A 22,799-nucleotide genomic window follows, 5' to 3' on the forward strand; every position below is an offset into this window, starting at 1 on the left:
GACCATCCTGGCTAACACGGTGAAACCCCGTCTCTACTAAAAAATACAAAAAAACTAGCCGGGCGAGGTGGCGGGCGCCTGTAGTCCCAGCTACTCAGGAGGCTGAGGCAGGAGAATGGCGTGAACCCGGGAGGCGGAGCTTGCAGTGAGCTGAGATCCAGCCACAGCACTCCAGCCTGGGCAACAGAGCGAGACTCCGTCTCAAAAAAAAAAAAAAAAAAAATACAGTTTCTACGCTATAAGAAGAGTAGCCTGTTAGGAAAAGCATATTCTTAGGGGAAGACATGAAGACATCTCTTTCATAAATGCGATTTTACTTGGTGGGTCTTTTGGCATCACTATAAGCTATTTCAACCTCCTTATCACTGGGACAGGTATTGAGGAACTCGTCCCTACTGTATGCATTAGTTAGGTATCTCCAGATGCCAGTCATCTCTTTTGGAATATCAAAGTTGTGATATTTTTTGGCCACCACCTTGACAATATGCAGTTTGGGCAGCAGGTTGCAATTAGCTAATGTCATTTCGTTGCCATCCAGAAATTTACGTGTAGAAAACTTAATGTCCTCTATACTATTTTCATTAGTTTCATCAGGGAGAGGAGAATTCAGATATTTATCCAGTTTCTGCAGAGTTTTTAGGAGATCCTTCTCCAGTGCTTCATTTGCCTCTCGCCTTCAATTCTTGATAAATGCAGAGAATTTGGCAAAGATGTCCATTCCAGCAGTATTTGATTCTGGGTGTTTTGGTGAAAGCTTTAAGCACTTGGGAGGGCATAAGACTTCTTCAAGAAATTCCTCAATCTTACTTACATCCGTTTTGACTTCACTGTTGAAACTTATAAATGGTGGGTGGGTCCCCGGAGCTAAGTTCTGAAGGTCTGCAGGCTTCCTTTTCAGGTCAACAGTTGTGACACTAAATACAACTCCTTTGAGTCAATGAATCATGAAGAGCCTCTGGGAAAAGGGGCAGTTTCCTATGCTTTCACCATCACTGCCAGCTTTGACGAGGTGCTCAATGAGGGGCTCTTTGTTCTCCTCCTTCAGCGGCATCGACAACGCCATGGCCGGCTCGGCTGCGCTCCGCTAACGGCGACAGCTGCTGCTGCTGCTTTTGCTCCTGCTCCGGGGCTGCTCCGACTGCCGGCTCCCGCTGCAGTGCTCGCTGGACAGTCCCGCGTCTAGTTGGCCGTAGCCTCGGCTCCTCAGCACCTCCCCACGTGCCCCGCGCGCGACCAGTTGATCATCTTAAAAACACACTTGATTATTGGCCGGGCGCGGTGGCTCACGCCTGTAATCCCAGCACTTTGGGAGGCTGAAGCGGGCGGATCACAAGGTCAGGAGTTCGAGACCAGCCTGGCCAACATGGTGAAACCCCATGGCTACTAAAAATAAAAATAAAAATAAAAATTAGCTGGTCGTGGTGGTGTGCACCTGTTATCCCAGCTACTCAGGAGGCTGAGGCAGGAGAATCGCCTGAACTCGGGAGGCAGAAGTTGCAGTGAGCCGAGATTGTGCCACTGCACTCCAGCCTGGGGGACAGAGAAACACTCCATCTCAAAAAAAAAAAAAAAAGTACTTGATATTACTCACAAATTGTGAGGCTGAAAAAACGTTTCTAAATTATTAATAAGAAAAGGCCGGCGAGGTGGCACTTGTAATCCCAGCACTTTGGGAGGCTGAGGCAGGCGGATCACGAGGTCAGGAGATAGAGACCTACCGGCTAAATGGTGAAACCCCGTCTCTACTAAAAATACAAAAAATTATCTGGGCATGGTGGCGCGTGCCTGTAGTCTTAGCTACTCAGGAGACTGAGGCAGGAGAATCGCTTGAACCTGGGAGGCGGAGGTTGCAGTGAGCGGAGATGGCACCACTGCACTCCAGCCTGGGCAACAGAGCAAGACACCATCTCAAAAAAAAAAAAAAGAAAGAAATTTTGATCAACCATGATTTTTTTCCCTGGATTTTGCACTGTTTAATTTATCAGCTGTTTATTTTTATTTTTATTTTTTTTGAGACGGAGTGTTGCTCTGTCACCCAGGCCGGAGTGCAGTGGCGCGATCTCGGCTCACTGCAAGCTCCGCCTCCCGGGTTCCCACCATTCTCCTGCCTCAGCCTCCCAAGTAGCTGCGACTACAGGCGCCACCACCTCGCCCGGCTAGTTTTTTTTTGTATTTTTAGTAGAGACGGGTTTTCTCCGTGTTAGCCAGGATGGTCTCGATCTCCTGACCTCGTGATCCGCCCGCCTCGGCCTCCCAAAGTGCTGGGATTACAGGCTTGAGCCACCGCGCCCGGCCTATCAGCTGTTTAAATCTTGCTATTTGTGGTGGTTTCTCATTGTAAATATTCCCTTTTGTACCTAATTTTGCATTTGTAATTTTGAAATTTTTTTTTTCAAGGAAGGCTCCCAGAATTGTGTAAGCATCAGGCTTCATAAAGCAGGGGTTTGCTCCTGTGAAGAGGGATAAGGTAATAATAAATAATTAGAGGCAAAGCCATGAAGGTACCTGTAGTGTCATTTGAGAGTCTGTGTATATTTTGTTAGTTTCTCTAGTTAAAAAACAAAAAGATTTTTAAAAATCCCCCCAACAATTTAGAAAGCCAAGAAAAACACAAATGAAATAAATATACGCAATGAGATGAAACGTTTCTTATTCTGATTTTCAAAAGAACCTCGAGAGGCCCAAATGGTGGAAGCTGAGCCCCCAGGGCCTGGGCATCAAACTGGCTGGCTTTGCAGGAAACCCTAAGAAGAAATCTGGGATAGGAGCAAAAAGGAGGAGGGGTGGCTGAGAGAGCAAGGGCCAGCCAGGGCCTGTAACATCACCACTTTGGAAGGACAAGATGGGAGGATCACTTGAGCTCAGGAGTTTGAGACCAGTCTGGGCAACATAGTGAGACCACATCACTATAAAAATATAATAAAAAATCAGCCAGGCATGGTGGCACATGCAAGTACAGCCTGGGCAACAGAACCAGGCCTTGTCTCAAAAAAACACAAAAAACAGGGCCGGGCGCCGTGGTTCATGCCTAGCACTTTGGGAGGCAGAGGCGGGTGGATCACCTGAGGTCAGGAGTTTGAGACCAACCTGGCCAACATGGCAAAACCCCGTCTCTACTAAAAATACAAAAATCAGCCGGATGTGTTGGTGCATGCCTGTAATCCCAGCTACTCGGGAGCCTGAGGCAGGAGAATCGCTTGAACCCATGGGGCAGAAGTTGCTGTGAGCTGAGATCACGCCATTGCACTCCAGCCTGGCCAAGAAGAGCAAAAGAGCGAAACTCCGTCTCAAAACAAACAACAGCAACAACAACAAAATAAAATATAAAAATAAAGATTTGAGGAGTAAGACCTGAAAAGTGCTGGAGGGACCCCAGAGCTGACCCCAGGTCAACCTGCCTCCCTGCACCTTACCTTACCCCAGGGAGCATCACGATTAATATTCCACCAGAGTCTTTTAGCCAGTGTTTTAGGTATTATTTCACTCCTTTTACTGTAGAGTTTTTAGATCTTTGGGGCTTTTTAAAAAAATTTGAAGGGCTGTATCTTACATATTCTGTGTAAACCACCATAGCGCAAAATAATTTGATCCTTTTGTTTTTACTAGCGAAATCATGTTTATTTCATTTAGGCCTAAGAAGTACATATTTTCCCCGGAGGAGATATCACCAGTTTGTGGCACAGATTATGCCTCATTCCTGACCCTATGCTGGTTCTAGTAAATCCATTGCTCCTTAGCAGTGGTATCGCTCAGATATATATCTACGTACCATCTGGAAGATTCCAAATTTTCTAGCCATATTCACAGTCAAAACTGCACTGCAGTCACCCAGACCAACCATTTGCTAATTCAAGTCAGACATCAAGTCAAATTCTCTACATGACTGCAACCTAGAGAGAAGCTTCAGTTCTGTCCTGCTTTCTGCCTTAGCACTGTTATTTCTTCTTGACTAGCCTAGAAGTCTTGTAAAAAGGCAAATTTTCAACCAACTCTTCCTTTTGCTAGAGTTTCTTCAAAGTCTACTCTAATTTGGAAATATTACTGCTTATCTTAGAAAAAGTAAACACTTTTAAAGCCCATAAGCAAATATGCTCATTTGCTACCAATTCATCTACTATAACATCATTAATTTGGATCTCACTAAATTAGAACATGATATTCTAGACAGCAACTGTCTTGAATTTTATGTTTATCCTATCATTGGGGGAAAGAAAAAAAAAAGCATATTCAAATCAACAGTATAAACAAAATTATAAGAGAATTATTTATAATCTAGTCTCTATTACAAAGTTGTTTGGAATATTTTAGAAAAATCTGCTAAAATGCTAAACTTCTAAATCATTTTTAGTGATTAAAGTAGCTTCTCTAAAGCATGTGAAAGGGCCCTGTTTCCACACAGAACTTTCTAGAATCAAGAGAGCCATGGCCAAGTTAAAGAGGTACCTCCAGCGACTCTACTGCAGGCTACTAAAAGTTTCAAATCGGCCAGGCGCAGTGGCTCACGCCTGTAATCCCAGCACTTTGGGAGGCCGAGGTGAATGGATCACCTGAGGTCAGGAGTTCGAGACCAGCCTGACCAACATGGTGAAACTCCGTCTCTACTAAAAATGCAAAAAAATTAGCCAGGTGTGGTGGCAGGCGCCTATAATCCCAGCTACTTGGGAAGCTGAGACAGGAGAATCGCTTGAACCCGGGAGGCAGAGGTTGCAGTGAACCGAGATCATGCCACTGCACGAAAGAAAGAAAATCAAAGATGAAATCTTCTAAGAAGCCAGAGGGGAAAAACACCTTACCTACAGAGGAGCAAAGATAAGAATCACATCAGACTTCTCTTTAGAGCCCACACAAACAAACAAGAAGAGAGTGGAGTAAAATATTTGAAGTGTTAGAAAAAAAAAAAATCAACCCACCAATCTAGAATTCTGTATGCAGCCAAATTATCCTTCCAATGTGAGGGGGAAGTAAAGATTTTCTCAGACAAACAAACACTGAGGTATTTTCTTGCCTGTATACCTCCTTGAAAGAAATGTTAAGTGCTTCAGAAAGAAGGAGAATTATAGAGGGAGGTCAAAGACTTGTATCTACATTAAGAAAGTAAGAGGGGCTAGGCACGGTGGCTCACACCTGTAATCCCAGCACTTTGGAAGGCTGAGGTGGGCAGATCACCTGAGGTCAGGAGTTGGAGACCAGCCTGGCCAACATGATGAAACCCCGTTTCTACTAAAAATACAAAAATTGGCAGGGCGTGGTGGCAGGTGCCTATAATCCCAGCTACTCAGGAGGCTGAGGCAGGAGAATTGCTTGAACCCGGGAGGAGGAGGTTGCAGTGAGCCGGTATTGTCCAGCCTGAGTGACAAGAGTGAGACTCTGTCTCAAAGGAAAAAAAAAAAAAAAAGAAGAAGAGGATTAGAGAAGGAATAAATGAAGGTAAAATAAAATATTTTATTTTTATTTTTAATCTAATAGATAATAGTTCGTTCAAAATAATAATAGCAGTGATTCAATATTAGCAGTATTCAGTATAGCTTATGGATAACTGAAATGAATGACAGCAATGTTATAGGGGTGTGAGAGAGGAATTGAGAATACATTGTTATAAGGTACTTGTATTACCTGTCAAGTGGTAGTGTTATTTGAAAGTGGACTTAGATTAGTTGTAGATGTATACTGCAAACTCTACAGCAACTTCAGAAAAGAAAGAAATAGAATTTATATGCTAAGAGAGGAGAGAAATTAGAATCATATAAAATGTTCAACTGGCCGGGCATGGTACCTCACGCTTATAATCCCAGCACTTTGGGAGGTCAAGGCAGACAGATTGCTTGAGCCCAGGAGTTCGAGACCACCCTGGCCAACATGGTGAACTCCTCTTTCTACCAAAAAAAAAAAATACAAAAATTAGCCAAGTGTGCTGGCGCACGTCTGTAGTCCCAGGAACTCAGGAAGCTGAGGTAGGAGGATCACTTGAGCCCAGGAGATCGAGGCTGCAGTGATCCAAGATCATGGCACTGCACTCCAGCCTGGACAACAAAGCAAAATCCTGTTTAGAAAAATAAAAAAACAGGCCGGGCACGGTGGCTCAAGCCTGTAATCCCAGCACTTTGGGAGGCCGAGACGGGCGGATCACGAGGTCAGGAGATCGAGACCATCCTGGCTAACCCGGCGAAACCCCATCTCTACTAAAAAATACAAAAAACTAGCCGGGCGAGGTGGCAGGCGCCTGTAGTCCCAGCTACTCAGGAGGCTGAGGCAGGAGAATGGCGTGAACCCGGGAGGTGGAGCTTGCAGTGAGCTGAGATCCAGCCACTGCACTCCAGCCTGGGCGACAGAGCAAGACTCCGTCTCAAAAAAAAAAAAAAAAAGAAAAAGAAAAAAACAAAAAACGTTCAGCTAACACCAGAGAAGGCAGAAAAAAAGTGTAAGACAAAAACGAAACAAAACAGAAAGAACAAGGATAATGAATAGAAACCAGTAACAAACATGGTAGACGTTAATCCAACTATATCAATAGTCACTTAAACATCAATGGTCTAATTATTATAAAAGACACCAATTACAAGACAGAAACTGTCGGAAGAGATTAAAAAAACCCAACACCCAGCTATTTATCATCTACCAGAAACCAACTTTAAATATAAAGACATATATTAAAAGTAAAGGGATATTAGCTGGGCATGGTGGCTCATGCCTGTAGTCTCAGCTACTTGGGAGGCTGACGTGGGAAGATGGCTTCAACCCAGGAGGAGGAAGCTGCAATGAGCCAAGATCATTCCACTGTACTCCAGCCTGGGTGACACAGGGAGACTCTGTCTTAAAAAAAAAAGAAAAAAAAAAAGTATCGTCAAGTTTTACGTGCATACATATATGCTCGTTATTGATTGATTGATGGATTGATTTTGAGATGGAGTCTCGCTGTCACCTAGGCTGGAGTGCAATGGCCGCCTCCCAGGTTCAAGCGATTCTCCTGCCTTAGCCTCCTGAGTAGCTGGGATTATAGGCGCGTACCACCGTGCCTGGCCTGCATATGCTTTTCACATATTTTAACAAAAATATTAAATCATTTCAGTACTTACGTGCGAAGTAAGCACTGTTCTAGGCACTATATGTGTATTAATTCCTTTAATCTTTATAATAAACCTGTAAGTGAGGTGATATTATCTTATTTTAGAGAGGAAAACTATGGCATAGATATAGCATTTGGCTGGAGTCATGTGATTAGTAGGCACAGAGCTAAAATTCAGACAGACCCCACTCAGTCAGGCCCCAGTGTCTGTGTTCTTAGACTTTCTATATTACAACTGCATATAAAAATAATCGTAGAAGGGGCTTAGCACAGTGTCTCAACCACAATATTAAGTGCTCAATATTATCATTATCATTTTTTACCATTATTACTATGCTTCATTGAATCTGAGGTGCCATCAATTGTAGATACATCGTTATTTTATGTGCCACTAACAAAAAAAGAAAACCCTGCCAATCATAACTGAAGGCTGAGTGCTCTAAAATGCATTCCAATTTCAAAGATGTGAGGAAATTGCACTTTGTAGAGTGAATGAAATTCAGTATTGTTATATATAGTTTTGCATTTAGTGTACAATTGCTTTGAATACCATCCATGTCCTAAGGACCCCCAAATTGACATTTTCAATACTGACCACTTCTTTAAACTGTAGACCTACATATCCAACTGCTTACTTGACATCTCCCCGTGGATGCTAACAGACATCTCAAAAATTAAATACCTAAAACTGAGTTCTCAATAGTCTTTACCATATCAGTATATGGCATTTTTATTCTTCCAATTATTTAGCCCAAAAGCCTTGGAGTCAACAAATTCTGATGTCTCTACCTTCAATATAAACCTAAAATTCTACCACTTCTCACTACTCTCATTGCCAATACACTATTCCAAATCACCTGTGGCAGAGATTGCTAGCTCCTCACCTGATCCACGCTTTCCTCTTCTTCCTGGGAACGCATTTCCCAGCCTCCCCTTGCAGTTGTATATAGTCATATGATGAAATTGCTTTATAAGCAATGAAATAGGAGAGCAAATTTCTCATGCCACTTTTAGCCTGCTCCTATAAAACTCACAAACATATTCCTATATGTTTTTATCCTCTACCAGGTTGCTCCAGTAGGGATGACTGCGTGCGACCCCCAAGGATGACTTTGGTGTCCATGTGCTGAAGGTAGCAAAGCTCTTGTCACCCTGGGTTTCTGAATGACTGCATGGAGGAAGGTTGCCCCATTGACCTGTTCACCCACGTAATACTTTAAGATGAGCAATAACAAAACGTGTTGTATTTGAGTCAGTGAGCAGTGACAAAACTGATATTGGAGGATACAACATGGAGAGCCATGTTAAAAAGCAGCAAAATTCTTGATTAAAATGTCACCTGTGATAAATTAGAAGTCAGACCAAATGTCTCCTGAGCCTATAACTCTAGGGAAAAAAAGATAGAAAGCAATTTTAGGTATGTATTGATGGTTACTTGCTGTATTTAGCAAGGTATTACATGAAGAGAAAAGCTGACTCAAAAACTGGCTTGTTCAATGGCAGAAATGAAAGAAAATAAAGAGTTAAAATAGGCTGGGCAGAGTGGCTCACGCCTGTAATCCCAACACTTTGGGAGGCCAAGGTGGGGGGATCACGAGGTCAAGAGTTTGAGACCAGCCTGGCCATAGTGGTGAAACCTTGTCTCTACTAAAAATACAAAAATTAGCCGGGTGTGGTGGCATGTGCCTGTAGTCCCAGCTACTCAGGAGGCTGAGGCAGGAGAATTGCTTGAACCCGGGAGGCGGAGGTTGCAGTGAGCCAAGATCGTGCCACTGCACTCCAGCCTGGGCGACAGAGCAAGACTCTATCTTGAAATAAAAAAACAAAAAGTTAAAATAATGCCACACACCAACAACCATCTGATCTTCGACAAAGTTGACAAAAACAAGCAATGGGGAAAGGACTCCCTATTCAATAAATAGTGCTGGGATAACTGGTTAGCCATATGCAGAAGATTGAAATTCCACCCCTCCCTTACACCATACACAAAAATCAATTCAAGATGGATTAAAGGCTTAAATGTAAAACCTAAACTATAAAAATCCTACAAGATAATCTAGGAAATACCATTCTGGAATAGGACCTCACAAAGATTTCATGACAAAGATGCCAAAACCAGTTGCAACAAAAACAAAAATTGACAAATAGGACCTAATTAAAGAGCTTCTGCACAGCAAAAGAAACTATCAACAGAGTAAACAGACAACCTATAGAATGGGAGAAAGTATTTACAACCTATGAACCCGACAAAGGTCTAATATCCAGAATCTGTAAGGAACTTAAATCAACTAGAAAAAAAAAAACCAAACAACCCCATTTAAAAATGGGCAAAGGACAATAACAGACACTCTTCAAAACAAGACATAAACACATACACAGGGAAACGAGGGGAGAGAGAGCATCAGGACAAATAGCTAATGCATGTGGGGCTTAATACTTACATGATGGGTTGATAGGTACAGCAAACCACCATGAAACATGTTAATCTATGTAGCAAACATGCACGTGCTATACAGGTATCCCAGGACTTTAAATTAAATTAAATTTTAAAAAATACACACGGCCAACAAGCACATGAAAAAAGGTTCAACATCACTAATTATTAGAGAAATGCAAATCAAAACCATAATGACCCCAAAGTCCCCAAAGCCTCCCTGCCCTTAAGTCAAATTTTTTAAAAAATCGTGGCCGGGCAAGGTGGCTCACGCCTATGATCCCAGCACTTTGGGAGGCCGAGGCGGGTGGATCATGAAGTCAGGAGCTCGAGACCAGCCTGACCAAATGGTGAAACCCGTCTCTAGTAAAAATACAAAAAAATTAGCCGGGCACCTGTAACCCCAGCTACTCAGGAGGCTGAGCCAGGAGAACTGTTTAAACCCAGGAGGCAGAGGTTGCAGTGAGCCAAGATCATGCCACTGCACTCTAGCCTGAGCAACAGAGTGAGACTCCATGTCAAAAAAAACAAAAAACACGAGATGCCATCTCACAGCACTCAGAATGGCTATTATTAAAAAGGCAAAAAACAACAGATGCTGGAAAGGTTGTGGAGAAAAAGGAATGCTTATACACGGCTGATGAAAATGTGGATTAGTTCAGCCACTGTGGAAAGCAGTATGGCAATTTATCAAAGAGCTGAAAGCAGACTTACCATTCCACCCAGCATTCCAATTATTGGTATATACCCCCCAAAATACAAATCATTCTACCATAAAGACCCATGCATGCATATGTTGACTACAGCACTATTCACAATAGCAAATACATGGAATTAACCTAAATGACCATGTATGGTAGAATGGATAAAGAAAAGGTAGTATATATACACCATAGAATACCATGCAACTTTAAAAAAGAAAAAGATCATATCCTTTGCAGCAACATGGATGAAGCTGGAGGCCATTATCCTAAGTGAACTAACACAGGAACAGAAAACCAAATATCTCATGTTCTCGCTTATAAGTGGGAGCTAAACACTGATTCCTCATGGACGTAAAGAAGGGAACAATAGACACTAGGCCCTGCTTGAAGGCGGACAGAGGGAGGAGGGGAGGAATAAAAAACTACCTATTGGTTATTACCTGGGTGGTGAAATAATCTGTACACCAAACCCCTGTGACATACAATGTACCTATATAACAAACCTGCACATGTACCCCTGAACCTAAAAGTTAAAAGGAAAGAGGGGAAATTTGAGGATACAGTGTTAGAAAAGCTCTCTGCTGCTATATCCTAAATAAGAAGAGAGGAGACTGAAAAAGACTTTGTGTCACAAAGTGTACGGGAAAGGCTTTGTCATGATATTCTGGTGACGCTGCACATCTTCATGTAGGCCACACGAGCGAGGCTTGGCTGCAGTCTGACCTGAGTGTTGGCAAAATGTCCCCTGATTCTCCCTGGAACAAGGGGAGATAAGGGCAAGGAACTGCTGCAAGGCAATTTCATGTCCCTATCTTGTGAGCTTTTGATCCCTTGACACAATAGTCCATAAAGACCCCTCACTTAGAGAGACCATGCCCTAAAGCAAAAATTAGATTAAAGGTGGCGGTGCCCTCACCTAAGCCTGTTGCTTGAGATGACATCAAGGTAGCCACCATTAATTTGAAAGGGAAAGAAGCACAGGACCAAGAAACAAACACTACAAAACGGAGACTTTACCACTACGTCTAGGAAAGGACATTGGGCATAGTTACATTACAGCACATGGAACTGTCTGGAAGCAAAGAGATCTGAAGCCTTCTATGATTTTGAAGGAATTAAATTACCAAAGAAACCAAGAGCCTGCTCTCAAAACGCTTCCAGGTGTAAAACGACCCTTGGGCAGGAAATGATCAGAGAAGGCTGCCATGGTCTCCAATCCCCATCATTATTTCTCTGACTTCATTTCCTACTTTCCCCCCTCGCTCCCTCCGTTCCAGCCAGCCTCCTTACCATTCCTTTAACCATAAACGTGCTACCACCTTTGCTTTTGCTGATTCTTCTGCCAGGAAAAAAATTGTTTTTTTCAGATATTCATATGGCATAGGACACTGTGGATCCCAGCCCCAGGCCTATTTAGGGGAAAGTGATATAGTCTACCCTTCTTCCTGCAAGCTGCCACTCCCACAGACATCCAGGTCCACTGTTGCCATAAAACAAAAGCTAGGCATAACCGAATTGCCCTGCCACCTGTTCATGCAAGAACCTCAACTCCCCACAAAAAGCACCTCATTATTTCCAGGAGTTGCTGGAGGTTGTCACACGTACTTAGGAACAAGTCCACTGCAACAGTCTCTGTAAGACTCTACTCTCAGCTGGATACCACAGACACTGCTGCCGCTCTAAGGGCTCTGTTAGGATGTTGGTTTCTCCTGCAGGATTGCAATAGTTCTGCTCTGATGGCCCCCTGGACTGTAGGGGGCTGCAGAAGGAGTGCAGTGGTCTGTGGGTGGTTGGGATGAACGGCTCTCTCCCCGTGTTATCTTCTACTAAAGCAGTACAGGGTGGTGCCAGATGGAAATATAGGCTAAGGCAGCTATTGGAAGTCTAGTAAGAGAAGGGCATTAGTGCTCTCCAGGTACACACTTTTTTCTCTTTTTTTTAGAGACAGGGTATTACTCTATTGTTCAGGCTGGAGTGCAGTGCCTATTCAAAGGTGAGATCACAGCTCACCGCAGCCTTAACTCCTTGCCTCAAGCAATTCACCCACTTCAGCCTCCCAGGCAGCTGAGACTACAAGCATGTGCCACTATGCCTGGTCAGAGAACACCTGTTTTGTTGTTGTTGTTGTTGTTGTTGTTGTTTGAGATGGAGTCTCGCTCTGTCATCCAAGACAGAGTACAGTGGCGCGATCTCGGCTCATTGCAACCTCCCCCTCGAGGGTTCAAGCAATTCTCCTGCCTCAGCCTCCCGAGTAGCTGGGACTACAAGTTTGCCACCACACCCGGCTAATTTTTGTATTTTTAGTAGAGACATGGTTTCACTATGTTGGCCAGGCTGGTCTTGAGCTCCTGGCCTGAGTGATCCACCCGACTCAACATCCCAAAGTGCTGGGAGCGCACCACTACACTCCAGCCTGGACAAAAGAGCGAGACTCCTTCTCAAGGAGAGAAAAAAAAAAAAAAAAAAAAAGGCCAGGCCCAGCGGCTCAGGCCTATAATCCCAGCACTTTGGGAGGCCAAGGCGGTAGGATCATTTGAGGTCAGGAGTTTAAGACCAGCCTGGCCAACATGTGAAACCTCGTCTCTACCAAAAATACAAAAAAATTAGCCACCTGTGGTGGCGCATGCCTGTAATCCCAGCTACTCAGGAGGCTAAGGCAGGAGAGTCGCTTGAACCAGGGAGGTGGAGGTTGCAGTGAGCCAGGATGGTACTACTACACTCCAGCCTGGAAGACAGAGAAAGACTCTGTCTCAAAAAAAAAAAAAAAAAAAAAAATTAACTAGGCGTAAAATTGTTAAGTAGGGACCGAATTCCATCGCTCACACCTGTAATCACAGCACTTTGCAGGACTGAGGGATCGCTTGAGCTCAGGAGTCTGCGACCATCCTGGGCAACATGGGAAGCCCCATCTCTATAAAAAATTTAAAAGAAATCAACCGGGTGTGGTGGCGTGCACCTGTAGTCCCAGCTACTCCGGAGGCTGAGGTGGGAAGACTGCTGGAGCTCAGGAAGTCTATATCATAGGGTGCTGTGTACTTCCTCATTGGGAGGCACAATGGGGATTTTTATTTTTTTATTTTTTATTTATTTACTTTTTTCCTTTGAGATGAAGTCTTGTTCTTGTCCCCCAGGCTGGAGTGCAATGGCTCGATCTCGGCTCACTGCAACCTCTCTGCCTCCCGGGTTCAAGTGATTCTCCAGTCTCAGCCTCCTGAGTAGCTGGAGTTACAGGCATGCCCCACCACACCCGGCTAATTTTCGTATTTTTAGTAGAGATGGGGTTTCACCATGTTGGCCAGGCTGGTCTTGAACTCCTGACCTCAGGTGATCCACCTGCCTCAGCCTCCCAAAGTGCTGGGATTACAGGCGTGAGCCACCGCGCCCGGCTAGTTTTTTGTATTTTTTTTTAGTAGAGACGGGGTTTCACGTGTTAGCCAGGATGGTCTCAATCTCCTGACCTCGTGATCCGCCCGTCTCGGCCTCCCAAAGTGCTGGGATTACAGGCTTGAGCCACCGTGCCCGGCCGGAAATTTTTTATAATTCAAGTGTAATTTGAAAATTGAGGTAAAATTATTATTTGTTTCTTTATTTATTTGCGACAAAGTTTTGCTCTTGCTGCCCAGGCTGGAGTGCAATGGCACAATCTCGGCTCACCGTAACCTCTGCCTCCTGGGTTCAAGCAATTCTCCTGCCTCAGTCTCCCGAGTAGCTGGGATTACAGGCATGCGCCACCACACCTGGCTAAATTTTGTATTTTTAGTAGAGACGGGATTTCTCCATGTTGGTCAGGCTGGTCTCGAACTCCTGACCTCAGGAAATCCGCCCGCCTCAGCCTCCCAAAGTGCTGGGATTATAGGCATGAGCCACTGCGCCCAGCCAAAATTATTAAATTAAGGTTAAACTACTTAAAATATAATGAACGAATATTAAGTGAGCAGCTTGATGAATATTTACATATTCATATTTACACAAGCATGTAACCACCACTTATATGAAGACATAAAACATTTCCATAACCCAGACTATCCTTCATAAAAGGTGATTTTCCAATTCTGTCATTTTTTTATGAACTTGAATTAGTTTATAATGAAGAACTTTCCTATCATTTCTGGATGCTCTTGAATATAGTTTGCCCAGAAAAGCAAAACAAATGATATTCTTTTCCTTTATTTGCCTATTTTACAATTAGTGAGTTGATGTCCCAGCAGCCTCCAAAAGGTAACCAATGAGGTTTTATTTATTGATTATCGATGTCATTATGAACTCATGGAGTTTTAAAATACTTGATGTGTAAATATTACAGTACTTTGCAGTCAGTATGCTTTTTGATGCTCAAATTGTCCCATCTTGGGCCAGTGAAGGCCCTTGAAAAGCCACTCTTTATTCTTGTCATAAAACCCTTGGAGTCCTTATTTTTTTTCTTAATTTCTGGTAGGATAGGATATTCCAAGTTCATCTTTTACATTTCCAGCCTCAGAATTGGAACTAGCCGCTTCCCTAAGGAGTTCTGCATATTTGTTTGTTTTAAATTATGCTTACTCACTATAATCTGGATGCTGGGTCTTTATTGCTATCATGCTGTCATTTCTTTTCAGGTCTTTTCAGTGCACAGAGCTAAGAATTTTTTTTCAAAATAAAAATAAATTATGAATAAATACTGCTATTTCTAATCTAAATTAAAGATTAAAGGGTTTTTACTTAATTTCTTTGATTTTGTGTTTGCATCTCTTCTCTCATGTGTAAAATCTTGGTTCCTAATGTGATTAACATAATGACTTACTCGATTTATTCCACTGGTTAGATAGAATAGTTTAGGATAAAAATATCAATGTTATTACTAACAGTTAGATCACCGAATGCCTTTTAAGATTTATTCGCAGTTATTTTAGTCCTTAGGATCCAGCCCACTACAGATGTACAAGAAAAATACTTTGTTCGTGAATCACTTGAAATCATTATTATATGTATAGTTTTGCCACCAACTTGATAGAGAATCAGGTTCAATTTGTTTCAGTTTGTCTTCAATTTTTAACGACTGCCTCTAGTTTTCTTTTTGATTATATTCAGTTGTTAAATTATTTACAACTTGGCCGGGCACGGTGGTGCTCACGCCTGTAATCCCAGCACTTTGGGAGGCTGAGGCGGGCGGCTCATGAGGTCAGGAGTTAGAGACCAGCCTGACTAACACGGTGAAACCCCGTCTCTGCTAACAATACAAAAATTAGCCGGGTGTGGTGGGGCATGCCTGTAATTCCAGCTACTCGGGAGGCTGAGACTGGAGAATTGCTTGAACCTGGGAGGCGGAGGTTGCAGTGAGCCAAGATTGTGCCACTGCACTCCAGCCTGGGTGACAGAGTGAGATTCCGTTTCAAAAAAAAAAAAAAAGAATTTACAACAGGCCGGGCGCGGTGGCTCACGCCTGTAATCCCGGCACTTTGGGAGGCCGAGGCGGGCGGATCACAAGGTCAGGAGATCAAGACCATGGTGAAATCCCGTCTCTACTAAAAAATAGAAAAAAATTAGCCGGGCGCAGTGGCGGGCGCCTGTAGTCCCAGTTACTCAGGAGGCTGAGGCAGGAGAATGGCGTGAACCCGGGAGGCGGAGCTTGCAGTGAGCCGAGATTGCGCCACTGCACTCCAGCCTGGGCGACGGAGCGAGACTCCATCTCAAAAAAAAAAAAAAAAAAAAAAAAAGAATTTACAACAATCTTGCTGTTCTAACATCTATTACTGACCTATTGGTGCATAACAAATGATACCAAACTTAGCGGCTTAAAATAACCAAATTTTATTATCTCACAGTTTCTGTGAATCAGCTTTTATTATCTCATCAGTTTTCGGTGCAGTTTAGCTAGGTGGTCCTGGCTCAGGGTCTCCTCCTGAAATGCAGTCAAGATGTCAGCCAGGGATGTGGTAAGGCTTGACTAACGCCGGAGGATCTGCTTCTGCCAGGGCTCACTCACGTGGCTTTGTTGGGCTTTGGATCCTCGCCACATGGGACTGCTCTACAAGGCAACTGGTTCCCCCAGAACAAGTGATCCAAGAGAGAGAAACAGGGTAAAAAGGAAGCTACATTGTCTTTTAAAATCTCATCTTGGAAATTTTTAAACCATCACTACTGCCAAATTCTGTTTCTTTTTTTTTCCACACACAAAACGGATGTAACTTCTGCCAAATTCTGTTGGTCTCACAGATCAACCCTGGTGCAGTGTCAGAGGGGACATCACAAGGGTGTAAATACCACGAGGTGGGGATTCTTGGGGGCCATCTTTTACACAAAGCCAAAATATAAAGCAAGATACATTCAGAGAGTTCTAGTTTTCACCTTTGTGTGTTCCACATTGCCTACCTCTACCTTTAGGAAACCACTTTTGTTACTACTTGCTTTATTTTTCCATTGTTTTGTTTGGAAAAATATCAGAAAATATGTACATATATCTGTAGTTCCAAAATTAACTTACTATACACCTTTTCAGCGCCTTGCTTTCTTCAATTAACGCCGTGTCCAATAGACCACCTAATGGCAACCTATAGACATCTTTATTCTATTTTATACCTTGATTCAACTCCATTATATAGTGATCCTGTAGTTTACATAATGTTGTAATGGCTTCTTCATTTATCGATTTTTCTCCAGTTTTTGGACATTAATTACTTATAATTTTCATCATCATAAACAATGCTGCAATGAATATCTTTCTGTATAAAGGTTTTGCTGGATGTGGAATTATCTTAGACTACTAGACTCACAGATACAGATTCATTAAGTCAAAGATATGATGGGTTTTTTTGTTTGTTTGTTTGTTTGTTTTTGAGACGGCGTCTTGCTCTGTCGCCCAGGCTGGAGTGCAGTGGAGCGATCTCGGTTCACTTTAAGCTCCGCCTCCCGGATTCACGCCATTCTCCTGACTCAGCCTCCCGAGTAGCTGGGATTACAGGCGCCCACCACCACGCCCGGCTAATTTTATGTATTTTTTTTTTAGTACAGACGGGGTTTCACCGTGTTAGCCAAGATGGTCTCGATCTTCTGATGATCCGCCCACCTCAGCCTCCCAACGTGCTGGGATTACAGGCGTGAGCCACCGCACTTGGCCCTTGGTAGCCTAATTCTTTTTAATCTTCACTATTTTAACAGATATACCTAAGTGTATTATTTTAGTCCCCATATATTTTCACATCATGCTAGGTATAAGTTAGTTTACTTTATGTATTTCAATGATATCTTGTTATTTTAAAAACTATACTCTATATATATAATACCTTTTTTTTGCTATTTAATTTTTCTATATATTTAACATGAACTGCATGTAGACTTACATAATATTTTTCTTTTTTTCTTTTTTTTTTTTTTGAGACAGAGTTTCACTCTTGTTGCCCAGGCTGGAGTGCAATGGTGCAATCTTGGCTCATCGCAACATCCACCTCCCAGGTTCGAGCAATTCTCCTGCCTCAGCCTCCCAAGTAGCTGGGATTATAGTCATGCACCACCATACATGGCTAATTTTGTATTTTTAGTAGAGACGGGATTTCTCCATGTTGGTCAGACTGGTCTTGAACTCCTGACCTCAGGTGATCTGCCCGCCTTGGCCTCCCAAAGTGCTGGGTTTACAGGTGTGAGCCACCGTGCCTGGCCATAGAATATTTTTCTGAGCTAGTAAATATTTAGTACATTTCCATGCAAGACTAAAATATGTACAAAAATTATAAAGTGCATCAATGATTATATTTGTCATATAGTAGTCACTAAAATTATTCAAAAAAGTTTTAGTACAATATATTCATATATTTAGAGATGCTAAATCAAGTTATTTTGTTGGATTTGTAGAATTATAATTTTATCTTGGCTATAATAATAGCTGTTAACCCTTTTTTGCTAAGAAAACGTAAACTACAGTTAAAGATCTATTATTTACGAACTACATAGTCCCTAAATGTTTTCAAAACAGCACTGCCATGTTTTTCATTAAGATAGCTATGGCACATGTTTCTAAGTTCAGGTGTCATCATTCTTCATTAGATGAGCAAAATGATTTCTTTCTCCTCTTACTTTTCAGAGTGATATTTTAAAAATATTTTTGGCACTTAATAAGTGTAATTGTTAGGTCATAAAAGGTATATGTAATAAAGTACTTTGCAAGATACATTCAGAGAGGTCTAGCTTTCATCAATCACATTCAATACTGTGAATACTGATTGTGAATATATATTTAGGAGTCGGTAATACCTAGCGGTTTTTCTGATATGTAACAAGACTCAACAGCAGAGCTCCCTGGGGGTGGGGGATGGGGTATATAAGACCAAGACCAACTGCTAATCATCAATCTCAAGGTCCTCAATGAATAATTCTAACAAACTGGGTCAAAATGCCCTGAAATTTCTTGGTCCCCTGGAGCCTGTGGGGCCCTAGCTAAAAGGAAACACTGGTAATTAGTATGTTTCATGCCTTTGCCAGCAAAACAACTCAGGCCTGTTGGAATTAACCCTCACAGCATAAGAGCAAAGGCACTGACTGTATCTCAATACTTTCCAAAAAGCTAAAACAGTCTGGAGCAGATTTTTCGACTACAGTGCAAAAATTAGCAAATATGGACAGTAAAAGTGAATGCAAAATGCAATTTAAAACACTTTTTTTTTTTTTTTTTTGAGATGGAGGCTCGCTCTGTCAGCCAGGCTAGAGTGCAATGCTGTGATCATGCTGTGATCACAGCTCACTGCAGCCTCCAACTCCTGGACTAAAGTGACCCTCCTACCTCAGCCTTCTGTGTAGCCGGGACTACAGTGAGGATACTGCGCCCTGCCTGTAGAACTTTCTAAAGGTGCTTCTTGATAATCTGCATCAATATTCTTTCATGATCCATTCCCTTCGCCTAACAATTATATATTTACAATTTCATCATGAACAAATAATGGGCAGAGAAAAATTTCTAAAGTATTTACTGCAGTTCAGTGGATAGTAGCAAAAAGTTGGAAACTACCAAATGTCCAGCAACATGGAGACTGTTTTAGTAAGTTAGGTCCATATGCAATTATTCAAAATAATTCTGTAGGTCTGGTGCGGTGACTCACACCTGTAATCCCAGCACTTTGGGAGGCTGAGGTGGGCGTATCACTTGAGGTCAGTAGTTGGAGACTAGCCTGGCCAACATGGCGAAATGCCATCTCTACTATAAATACAAAAATTAGCCAGATGAGATGGTGGGCACCTGTAATTCCAGCTACTCGGGAGGCTGAGACAGGAGAATCACCTGGACCCTGGAGGTGGAGGTTGCAAGGAGCCAAGATTGTGCCACTGCACTCCAACCTGGGTGACGCCAGAGCAAGACTTTGTCTCCAAAAAAAAAAAAAAAAAAGCAGAAATTAAAGAGTTTAAATAATGCCACACTCCCTATTCAACAAATGCTGCTGGGATATCTGACTAGCCATATACAGAAGATTGAAACTGGACCCCTTCCTTACAACATCCACAAAAATAAACCCCAGATGAATTAAAGATTTAAATGTACAACCTAAAACTATAAAAACCCTGGAAGATGATCTAGGAAATACCATTCTGGACATAGGACCTGGCAAAGATTTCATGACAAAGACTCCAAAAGCAATTGCAACTAAAACAAAAATTGACAAACAGGACTTAATTGAACTAAAGAACTTCTGTAAGCCAAAATAAACTATCGACAGAGTAAACAGACAATTTTAGAACGGGAGAAAGTATTTCCAAACTGTGTATCCAAGAAAGGTCTAATATCCATAATCTATAAGGAACTTAAATCAACTAGAAAAAAAACGAACAACCCCTTTTAAAAATGTGCAAAGGAAGCTGGGCGCAGTGGCTCACGCCTGTAATCCCAGCACTTTGGGAGGCCGAAGTGGACGGATCACTTGAGGTCAGGAGTTTGAGACCAGCCTGGCCAACATGGTGAAACCGTCTCTACTAAATATAAATAATTAGTCAAGCATGGTGGTGTGCGCCTGTAATCCCAGCTACTTGGGATGCTGAGGCATAAGAATTGCTTGAACCTGGGAGGCGGAGGTTGCAGTGTGCTGAGATTGTGCCACTGCACTCCAGCCTGGGCAACAGAGCGAGACTCCATCTCAAAAAAAGAAAATAAAAAAGGGCAAAGGACATGAACTGACACTCTTCAAAAGAAGGCATACACACGTACACAGTGGGGCAGGGGGAGGGAGAGCATCAAGATAAATAGCTAATACATGTGGGGCTTAAAACCTAAATGATAGGTTGATAGGTGCAGCAAACCATCATGGCACGTATTTACCTGTGTAACAAACCTGCATGTCCTGCTCATGTATCCTGGAACTTTAAATTAAATTAAATTATTTAAAAAAAGAAGACATACACATGGCCAACAAGCATATGAAAAAAGGCTCAACATCACTAATTATTAGAGAAATGCAAATCAAAACCACAGTGGCCTGAAAGCCGGCAAAGCCCACCTTGCCTTAAGTCTCAATGAAACACAGACACACACGCAATGAGATACCATCACACATTAGTCAGAATGGCTATTATTAAAAAATTAAAAAAAAAAAAAACAGATGCTGAAAGGTTGTGGAGAAAAGGGAATGCTTATACACTGCTGGTGGAGATATAGATTAATTTGGCACCTGTGGAAGGCAGTATGGCAATTTCTCAAACAACTCAAAGCTGACCTACCGTTCGACCCAGCAATCCCATAATTGGGTATATATACAAAGGAATAGAAATCATTGTATCATAAAGATACATGCATGCATATGTTCATCACAGCACGATTCACAATAGCAAACACATAGAATCAACCTAAAAGGCCATCTATGGTAGACTGGATAAAGAAAAGGTGGTACATATACACCATGGAATATTGTGCAACCATAAAAAAGAACCAGATCACGTCCTTTGCAACAACAAGGATGGAACTGAAGGCCATTATCCTAAGCGAACTAACAAATTTTACAGAAAATCAAATATTACATGTTCTCACTTCTAAGTGGGAGCTAAACCCTGAGTCTACACGGGCATAAAGAAGGGAACAATAGACACCTGGACCTCCATGAGGGTAGAGGGAGGGACAAGAATAAGAATCAAAAAACTACCTATTGGTTACTACACTTATTACCTGGGTGGTGAAATAATCTGTACACCCAACCCCCATGACACATAATGTACCTATAAAACAAATCTGCACATGTACCCCTGAGCCTAAAAATTAAAGAGTTGAGAAATTTGGGGATATAGGGTTAGAAAAGCTCACAACGTCTATATCCCAAATAAGAAGAGAGGACACCGAAAAAGACTTCGTGTCACAAAGTGTACAGGAAAGGCTTTGTCATGATATGCTGGTGACGCTGCACATCTTCATGTAGGCCACACGAGCGAGGCTTGGCTGCAGTCTGACCTGAGTGTTGGCAGATTGCCCCCTGATTCCCACTGGAACAAGGGGAGATGAAAACAAGGAACTGCTGCAAGGCAGTTTCTTGTCCTTATCTTGTGAGAGACTGCATCTCCCTCATTTGGGGAGGGCAACCCTTTCCACCTTCCCCACCTCCGAGCTAGGGTGCAGTTGTGTGTTTCTGAGGCACTCTACAAAACTGATCAATCATGGTTTATACCTGGCTTATCTGCAGCAGAGTGACCTGTCACTCCAGGGGCCTGTCATTTGGCTCCTCAGCTTCCATGCCACCCTGTGGGACTAAGGACTTGGGAAGCCGACACCATGCTGATCTTGCTTACGTTGTCTCTGTAAGTAATATACCATTCCAAATCCATGTGGCCTCATTACCTCTTACCAGCCAAATCTCTAGTAGTGTGGCAAGCCAGCCTAAGAGCTGCAATAGTGTCAGCCACTATGCTGTTGCTGCTTAGGGAGCGCTTGACCCCTTGGCACGATGGCCCATAAGACCTCTCACTTAAACAGAGAGACCCTGCCCTAAAGGAAAAATTGATTAAGGGTGTTGGTGCCCTCACCTAAGCGTATTGCTTGAGATGACATCAAGGTAGCCACCATTAATTTGAAAGGGAGAGAAGCACAGGACCAGTGAAGCAAATACTACATAAGGGAGACTTTACCACTATGTCTAAGAAAGAACATTGGGCATGGTTACAGCACATGGAACTGTCTGGAAGCAAAGAGATCTGAAACCTTCTATGATTTTGAAGGAATTAAATTACCAAAGAGACCAAGAGCCTGCTCTCAAAACACTTTGAGGTGTAAAACGACCCTTGGGCAGGAAATGATGTGAGAAGACTGCCATGGTCTCCAATCCCCATCATTATCTCTCTGACTTCATTTCCTACTTTCCCCCTCACTCCCTCCATTCCAGCCAGCCTCCTTACCATTCCTTTAACCATAAACATGCTACCACCTTTGCCTTTGCTGTTACCTCTGACTGGAAAAAAATGTTTTTTTCAGAAATTCACATGGCAAAGGACACTGTGGATTCCAGCCCAAGGCCTATTTAGGGGAAATTGATAGAAACTGTCTAGCTTTCTTCCTGCAAACTGCCACTCCCACAGGCATCCAGGTCCACTGTTGGCATAAAACAAAAGCTAAGTGAAACCTAATTGCCCTGCCATCTGTCATGCAAGAACCTCAAAAAGGCCG

General features: G+C 42.7%; 1 pseudogene; it reads right to left on the reverse strand.

Moving 5' to 3' along the window:
* Window positions 1–274: 274 nt before the first annotated feature.
* LOC103231823 (chloride intracellular channel protein 4 pseudogene) lies at window positions 275–1,078 on the reverse strand (annotated as a pseudogene).
* Between the last annotated feature and the right edge of the window lie 21,721 nt (window positions 1,079–22,799).

Source organism: Chlorocebus sabaeus, chromosome X (genome assembly GCF_047675955.1).
Source record: "Chlorocebus sabaeus isolate Y175 chromosome X, mChlSab1.0.hap1, whole genome shotgun sequence".
Classification (NCBI taxonomy): Eukaryota; Metazoa; Chordata; class Mammalia; order Primates; family Cercopithecidae; genus Chlorocebus; species Chlorocebus sabaeus.